Source organism: Vigna unguiculata, chromosome 2, assembly GCF_037176805.1.
Source record: "Vigna unguiculata cultivar grain cowpea cultivar isolate G323 ecotype 2 chromosome 2, ASM3717680v1, whole genome shotgun sequence".
NCBI classification, from domain to species: Eukaryota; Viridiplantae; Streptophyta; class Magnoliopsida; order Fabales; family Fabaceae; genus Vigna; species Vigna unguiculata.
Window position 1 is genome coordinate 24,147,780 of NC_140793.1, and position 9,615 is coordinate 24,157,394.

General features: G+C 35.1%; 1 pseudogene across 1 annotated transcript; it reads left to right on the plus strand.

Moving 5' to 3' along the window:
- Positions 1-6,166: 6,166 nt before the first annotated feature.
- LOC114173093 (zinc-finger homeodomain protein 11 pseudogene) lies at positions 6,167-8,593 on the plus strand (annotated as a pseudogene). Its single transcript, XR_014989572.1, has 2 exons — positions 6,167-7,329; positions 7,856-8,593. The product of XR_014989572.1 is annotated as a zinc-finger homeodomain protein 11 pseudogene (transcript).
- Positions 8,594-9,615: the final 1,022 nt, after the last annotated feature.

The following is a 9,615-nucleotide window of genomic DNA, read 5'->3' on the forward strand; positions in this document are numbered from 1 at the left end:
AACAAACAAAAACTTAATATAATTATGCAAACTAACAACAATTCTTAATTAGAGAACATAATTGAGTTATCAACGAGCATTGTAAGACAATCCTAAGAGTAAAAATTAGAACTAAAAAGGAATATATGAAGTGGACTTTGTTTATATAAATTGAAGAGCAGTACTTTAATTGCATATAATCTCATAATCAACTATGAATTCACAAAAAAATCAACCTATAAAGGTTTAGTGCGAAAAACAATAAAAACATTAAAAATAAGAAAATAGGACATAGTATGATGAATGATTGAGCACTGATGAATGTCCACTTATAGGTTCCTCTAGTTAACTGAATTTGTTTTTCAGAATCATATAATCTTGGCTTTCATTATCTGTAAGCCCCATTTTCAGTGTATTTGTTGGGCCTAGCCTCTTCGTAGGCCCAAGGCCAGCAGTAGAACCCCAATACCCCCTCTCAGCTCACAGTTGTCTCTTGTCTCCCTTTTCAGAAATAGCAGCTTCCTCTTCCCTCTGGTCCCCTACAAGGTGTCTTGCTAGGGCACAAGGTTATCCGTCTCAAAGCTAGCAAAAACCATCCTTTTTCCAGGTAAGTTGAACCTTAGAGCTTCTGATCCATTCATTCCCCTTTTCCTGCTGTTTGAGCATGTTGGTCAGTTAGGGTTCCGTTTATTTACCTCGTTCTGTGTTGATTTCCATGTTTCAGCTCACTGCTCTAGCCCTTGAAGCTGAAATACTTCTTAGTTGCGGGTCTTTTGCGTTTTAGCATCTAAGCAAGGTAAGGGAAGCTAAATTTAACCGTTCTTTTTGTTGTTGGATGTCTTGTTGGTTTGTTCCATGTTTATGAGCTTGAGAAGCATGTTTAATCGAATGAAACTGAGTTGCATGCGTGTTTGGATGTTGGTGTGAACTGTGGCTCTGATGCATGTACGTGAACAGTGGCGAGAACTGTCATTCTCGCCCAGGCGAGCTTGTCTCGCCTAGGCGAGAGTCTCAGAAACTCGCCCAGGTTTTGCTAGAGCAACTCGCCTAGGCGGAGGGCTCTGGTCTTGAGCGACGCGTTGTCTCGCTCAGGCGAGAGTGACTCGCCCAAGCGAGTTCTCGAGGAAAATTCTGGTTGGCTCTGCTCACAACCTCGTCCAGGCGAGGTGTTTCATTGTTGGGCGAAGGGCGATCTCGCCCAAGCGAGATGCTCACAAAGTGTTACTGTTCCAGGCCTCGCCTAGGTGAGAAGGCCTAGCCTAAGCGAGACAGTTGTTGTAGCTTAGGCGAGGACTTCTAGCCTGGGCGAGAATCGTGCAGATTTATGTGTTACATCTCCATTTACATTGTGTGTAGCTATTTGTCTCGAACATGTGCAATTATGGGGTAACTGTATGAGTTATATGCACTGGGATTGGTATGTTTGGTATGAGTAATGACATGGAATTCTTATGTTATAGTTGGGTGAAATGAGAATTTAATGTATGAGATGGAAGTGGTGGTTGGGATGTGATGAACATGAAATTTGTATGTGATAGACGTAATTCCATGAGTCTCTTGGGGAGACTTCATGGTGGTGTGTAGTGTATATATTGAGATATGGATTCAAGTAAGGATTGCATCCCGAAGCTCTAAAGGGGTCAGTGAGTCTCAAGTAGAGCAAACTGACCCAAGTGGTGAGAGCAGCGGGAGACCCTAGTCTCTGGCAGGATAATGGCCTTAGACGCTTAAAGGCTAACCTTGTGTGTGGTAGGGTGAAACCCATTGGCAATGGCTCTGCAGAGCAGTAGAGGCCACCACAAGTGCAAGCGTCCAATGAATCCGATCTTAGTATATGTATCCGGATAATTGAGTCATAGTGTCTTGCTTGTTTGCCATAACATGACTTATGTGTCTCTGTGTTGTATGCCTGAGAATGTTTATGTACTTGTTCTTTTACACTATGATAAGTTTCATATTACACTAGCTTACCCTTGCGTTTTGTGTATGTTCCTGTTGTGTTTTCTCTTTTGCGATGATCACCATTGGTGGGAGCAGATGGGAATACTTCTGGTGGTAGGCCTAATGGTGGTAGCAGTGCAGCCTAGTGGGCCCGTTGATATGACTTTCGAAGAAGTTCTATGGCCCTAGTGCCTTGAAATTCCATGCTCTTAGAGCATTTCTTTTGCACAACTGTTAAACTTTAGATTTGTGTTGTTTATGGCATGGTTGTATGCCCAAGTTTTCCTCTAAGCACTCCTATGGATGACTGTTAAAGTACATTCTTTAACTCTGGTTTCTTCTATCAGCTTTGCTCCTTAATATTATAGCTATGCGATGTTTTGTTTAGTAGATTAATCTATTTAAATGGGATGTCACATTATCCAAAGCTACCAATTTTTTTGTAGAGATTTAACACAACAAACAATCTAGATTAACAAATATTAGGCACATAAGACACTCTAAAGTAATAAATTTTGTTATAGAAGGTCCAACATGGGAGACGATCTGTTGAGCCTCCAAAGCAATAGACCCTTCAAATTCAAACATCTTAGACAAGGCTATGATCCATACATCAAACAAGTCTATTATACAAATATTAGACGAGTTTGTGATACAATTCTCATATGAATCTGTTGTGCAAAGATCAGACAAGTCAGTTGTTCATATTAGACAAGACTATGGTCCATATATTAGATGTGTAGTAGTTCATAGAGTAAACATCTTTTACAATGAACTTGCCATGAATAAACTTGACTTTTCAATCTTCAAAATACTTTATTTCTTCATTAAAATTATAGTCCTAACTTCTTACAATCACTAGAAAATCATTAAATCAATATGCTAGCATTGTCCATAGGTACATTAGATTATATGTATCTATGTATCAACTATAAACGACATATGAGCTTGCTTAAACTTTAGTTGCACAAAGCACAAATTAGAACATTCATGAAGTATTTATGCATTACATCATATCATCAAAACTTACCTCATAGATAGTCCATTAGATCGTCTAGTGAAGTTCAATAGACTAAATCGTCTAATTAGACTCGTTTGTGTGGACAGTCTAATGAGGGTCATTTATTTGAACTGTCTAGTCTTTACTAAGGCTTTAAAAACTAATTATAATCAATGATTTTCGTTAACACTCAATTAATTTTAATGGGACAAATTCTATTTAACATGGTGAGTTTAAAATCAATTATAATTAAAGAAAGCTAATATTAAGTGTTTTAAACGTAATTGAAAATGTACTCATCAACCATGACTATTTCTAACAAGGAAATTGTATTTAGCTAAAAAAAATTGAAGAATCATATTAAATAATTTCTACAAATATTAGAATTCAAAGTGATATTAAACCTAATTTAAGATGAAGTTAGCGACATGAACAAAGAAAGAGATGGGTCACTAACACAAAAATTGCTTTTTACGTCTGTTATTTTGGGTTTTTTGTGTTTGTTTTAGGTATGACATCATATCGAGGGACATAATTTTATATCAGAGTGTATTATTCGATGTAAATTTATATCGGACACTTCCAATGACAAACATAGATTTATGTCGAACACGTCCAATGTTGGTTTCTTACAAGGACCGACATAAAAAGTTCTCCATGCAATAAAAAATTACAATGAAATGAACATTTCTAAACTTTACAGTTTTGTGTGTTTTTATCAAACGAAGGATTTTGACAAAGTTGAATAAGAGTTGGTGAATAGAGAAGTCAAACTTGGAACAAAGATTGGACCACTCAAGAAGAAGATTGAGTTGTACAGATTCAAGGACATTCAACATGAAGTTCTTTCTTTGCTTAAGTACCCTTGAACATGTACAACTCAATTTTTTCCCGAGTGGCTCAACTTCTCGCTTCAATTTTGACTTTTCTAATCACAAACTTTTCTTCAACTTTATTAGCAATCATTCATTTGATACGCAACACAAAAAACTGAAACACATTCAAAAATATCCATTTCATTGTAGTTTTTTTCATTGGTTAAAAAGATTAACCAAGGTGAGAACCGATGTTTGATTTTGACAAACATGGTATACAAAAAAAAATGGGATATTCATGCAAAGTTATGATTGAGTTCTCCAAAAAAACAATCACGATCACAAATAAAAATGAAAAAAATTTAGTAAACAAACATCAACCACAAAACCAATCACAACGATATTCCACATGAGATGCCCCGTCACTAAAGAAGAAGACTTGGTAAAAAGTACTACCAAACCATCACCATTTCGTCACAAGAGATGAAATCTTAAGTCGCAAGAGTGTTCCGATGTGTATTTATGTAGTGAGGATGAGGAAAAGAACCTTTGGATATAAACATAAAAAGAAATTTACATCACACCACTTATATACTAAATAAAAGAGATAATTTACATTGAGTAGTTCAATATCCAATGTAATTTATCTTATTTATGTTGACTCATAAGTTTTTCACTTATTTACAAAAATGTCATTTCATACTTTTAGGTCTATTATTTTTACTTCAAACAGAAATAAAGTTTTGTCGAAAACAATGTTTATGTTAATGGGTACTAAGATAAATATAAAGACAAATACATAATAAATATACATATACCAATATTTATCCTTATACCCCATTTAAAAAATTAAATATTAATCGTACATCCATTACACTTGGTTAATATAGAAATTATGTATTAAAATTAGAACGTATTCAAAAAGTATCTCCAAAAGACAGATTTATTCACGATATCTGATTAAAGCAAAGTGATGCGTAACTATTGATGAGATTTTCCAAGGGTGGGATAATTAATTATTTGAATGGTTACGTGGATTAAGGAGGACCTAGGTAGCTAAGTGCACATTTCCTTAGTCAAAGTTTGATTTGAATTAATGAACATTGTTATTCTATCACTAATCCCCGTCACGTGAAGGAAACAAGAACTGTTGGATTTGAACTTCCATTCTTAATAATCACCACAAATGTAGAACCGCATTAAAGAACACGAGACTTAACTTTTGATTTTTCTCACTACAAATGGGTTAGTGGTAGAGAGACCTTTCAAGTCGCGTTACTATCGTTAAAGAAGCCAAAATATTCTTATTAATCAGCCCCCCATTTCAAATAAATTACTTTTACAAAATATAAGAATCAACCCAACCTATGTGTTATATTAATATTAAAAGGGTTAAATACGTTTTTTGTCCCTTAAATTTTAATAAAATTTGAAATTAATCCCTCATGGAAATTTTTTACCAATTTAGTTTTTCATTTTTAGAAATGTGTGGATTTAGTCCTTTTAATCAAATTTTGTTAAATTTATTTAAAGTTTGAACGCATTTTATGATAATATTTGAGTTAGCATTGAAGCAAAAATGGGTCAAACGATGTAAACAATTCAAATAGTATCATAAAATGTGCTTGAATCGTCAGATAAACTTAATAAAATCTTGTTAAAAGGACTAAATTCACAAATATCTAAAGATGAAAGACTAAATGGGTCAAAAATTTCGAAAAGGGACTAATTCCAAATTTTACTTAAATTTAAGGAACCAAAAACATATTTAACCCATATTAAAATAACAAAAATAAGTGGGTGATAATTATAATTAACCTACGAAATTAGCAATATATATTTTCTAATATAAAGTCAAAGCTAAACCAAAACTAACAATAACAGAGTCTAATTAACTAATAGTAACAGTGTTTTTGGTCTGATTATTCCACCATTGACGCTTGACCCTTGCTCCACAAAGTAACTCACATTGACCGCTTTATCCATATCGTTTGCCATAAAATGTAGTTAACTTTTTCATCTAGATCTCTGCAACTTCTTAATTACACCACGTAAGAGGTTTGAATCCTTTGATGAATCTAAATTGATGTTAGGGTTGAAGCAAATGAAGAGAAGGTTTTTGGGTGGAGAAAGGAACACGAAGAATGAAATGAATATTTGTCGGGAAACATTGCATTTGGTATTTATTTGCAGATGTCTGAGCTGGCCCTCCTTCCTTCTACGCAGCACTTCCCACAGGCCGCCACGTACCCTCCAACACTCACACCAAACTCTCTGTCCCTTCAACACGAATCAAACAAATTTATTGCCCCCAACTAACTCACGTCAACTTTCAAAAGTAAAATCGAAACTAAACCTTAATTACCACCATAATTTTACAGACACATCGTGTCTTAACTTCACTTCTTCTTTGCCTTCTTCTTATCTCAAATCATTGTTAGAGATTTTCGGACCCTTTGGATTCGCTTTGTGAATCTCATTCCCCATTCCCCACAACCCCATTTAAACCTAAGATTTTGTCATCACTTCACATTACATATCATCATCATCGTCACCACCGTCACGTTCCACCGCCACTCACCCCCTTTCCAAACTCTTAGCTTTAGATTCCTTTCCCCTTTCTAATGACACAATTCAACTCTCCAAACAACGCTTTAATCATGTCAAAACTCTAATAACCCCTGTTTCTCTGTCTTTTCCCTTTTATATCAATCACTCACACTTTGCACAAACTCACATACATATGGACCTCACCAACAACGCCAACGACACAGATTCTCAAACTCAAACCCCCCAACACCCCACCGCCACCACCACCACCAACGGATCCCTCAAGCGCCACCGCCCCACCACCGTTCCTCCGCCCTCACAACCACCGTCCGCGGTGGTTTTCTACAGGGAGTGCCTCAAAAACCACGCTGCCGGCATAGGTGGCCACGCGCTTGATGGATGCGGTGAGTTCATGCCCTCCTCTTCCTCCAATCCCACAGAACCGCGCTCGCTAACGTGCGCCGCCTGTGGATGCCACCGTAACTTCCACCGCCGTGACACACAGCAGTATCAAAATAATCACTCCAACCCCAGGCCCAATTTCATAAGCTTCTACCACTCACCGCCGCCATCCCATCATGGCACGGGCCTGTGTACTAGCTCAAGCCCAGGACCGAGTCCAAGCCCAAGTCCGCTGTCAAGCCCAAGCCCGCCGCCTCTCTCCCACCGTTTCCCAGGTCCGAGACCGGTCCAGGGGCTCTTCGGCCAGGGAAGCGAGCATCACCACAGGAGTTTCAATCTCTCCGAGAGCCCCAGTGGAAAGAAGAGGTTCAGGACCAAGTTCAGCCAAGAGCAGAAGGAAAAGATGCAGAATTTCTCTGAGAGTTTGGGGTGGAGAATGCAGAAAGGGGATGAAGGGTTGGTGCAAGATTTCTGCAATGAGATTGGCGTTTCAAGAGGGGTCTTCAAGGTGTGGATGCACAACAATAAGAACAACAGCAGCAGGAAGAGATCGTTGGAGCCTGATGAAAAGATCAATGGCAATGCTTCTGATACACATAATAACAATCCTTACAACGATGACACTCATTGAGATTAATTAAGGTAGTTTTTTTTTTTTTTTTTTTTTTTTTTTTTCTACTTTCATATTTCTGATCATGGGTCATAGTTAATCGTCTTAATTTTGATCCCTCGAGAAGCTTAGAATCAAGTAGAAAATTCAAAATGTGATAGCTTATGTTTGAATAATTATTTTTTGGGGTTATTATTTGAGGTGAGGGTGCAGAGAGATCTAGTTTTTTTTTTTTTTTTTTTTAGAAGCTATTGAAATGTGACATGAAAGGGTTGTTTTTGTTGATAAGAATCATAGGCTCTGAAGTTAATGTGGTTCCATAAATGTTTCACCCTCTTATTGCTGTCACGTTCATCTCTTGATAAGGACAGGTTCTATTGAAGTAGTTTTGTTTGTTGTATTTAAAACAATGCATTTACTTCTGGTAAAAACAGTGCATCTTCTCCAAATGTCCATACTTGTTTGTCCCCAGACACCATAGTTTCGTCAATCTTAGAAATGCAATCTCTGGTTTTGTCCAAATTCTCCCTCTTGCTATCACTGCACTAATTAATGCAGGATTTCTTACGTTGAAAAAAAGTTGGAGACATCATTTACTGGAATATTATTTATTAAGAGATTTGAGAAGGAAAGGTGGATGGAAGATTTTGTGTTGATTGGTACGTGATGGAGAAGATGAAGATAATATAAATATATAAGTAAAATACAAAGTTGGCTTTATAAACTAATGTGTGAAACCTAATTGGAAGGGTTTGTTTATGAATTAAGGGTATAAAAAGGAAGAGAGAAGATGAAATTTGGAATTGAGAATGACAGTTATGTGTAACACAGATTGGGAATCTTTGGTGTGTCTGTGCGTAGTGGAGACATTGGCTTAGGCCAATCTGTCACAGTGTCACCTTTCCATATTGGGCTTGGTTCAGTGGAACACCAACTTTTCTTTTATTTTATCAACACCTAATCATAACTCTTCTCTAAGATACTATATTCCATTATTTAACAATTCTAATCAAGCACTCACTTTCTTCCATTGCAAAATCAGTGACACGTGTCCTTTTTCTCTTCTCTTTCAACTTTTGTAATCGCTTTCTTGGGCTGGGATCATCCACATTTTAAGATTGTCGCCTCATTCTAAGCACAACTTTTCAATCAAAGCTGAATCATATGTGTTTAATCCAATCTTGTTTTAGAGTTAATATAAGTATAGTTCATTGCCATTTCTCTTACATTGTATTGTAATTGGTTAATTGGGTCTCAAATTAGACTAAGTTGGTAATTTATTCTCAAATATGTAACTCATTTTCGTTCAATTTAGTCTATGTCTCATGGACGATTATTTAGTTTACTTATCCAAAAAAATTACACAAACAAATATAACTATGTAAAATATCATCTCCATGAAAAACATGCCAATGCTTATATATTTTTTAATAATTATTTTCTAGAATTGTAGACCTCTTTTCTATTTCATTTTTTTTCCTCTATTTCTTTTACCACTTAAGATGAAAATGTACAAGAAAATACAAAATTTAGTTTTCAAATATTGGTATCAGCTAAATTGTGACATTAATACAACGGAAAAAAATTATATTTTCTTTTAAAAAAATTTAGAAAATGTAAAATTATTTTTTACTTTTTAATAAATAAATTAGTTTTAAATTTGTATCTATGCATGTGTTTGATGTTTGGGTATGATGTTTGTTTGTGTCTTTTTTAAAAAAGATGTAGAGGTTGAGAAAAAAAATTATAAATTATAATTAAGTTTTGAATAAAATCAACATGAGAAATTATTTATAAGTTTAGAAAGTAAATATGTTTATAAAAATATATAAATAATAAACTTTGTAAAAGTATAAAGGATAAAACTTTGTAAAAGTATAAAGGATAAAACATGTGTAAACATATAAAGTATATAAAGTAGACTCTCTTAAAATATAATGTGGAGCTGATTTGCTAAAAGTATAAATTAGTGTATGGAACAAAGTGATGTAATGTGTATTGTTATACTCATCTAATTGGTGCATTGACAAACTCCTCTAATATATGTCGTTAGACTCTTCTAATGAGTATATTAATATACTCGTTTAATGTGTATTGGTAGACTCTTCTAATTAGTATATAAATAAATTTGTCTAATGTATATTGCAAAAGACTCGTGTAATCAAAGAATTGATAGAAACATCTAATGTGTATTAATAGACTCATTTGGATAAATGTATTAATAAACTCGTCTAATGTGTGTTGCAAGACTCATCTGATATGTATATGGACATACTCATCTAATGTGTATTCTTAGACTTATCTAATTAATGTATGAA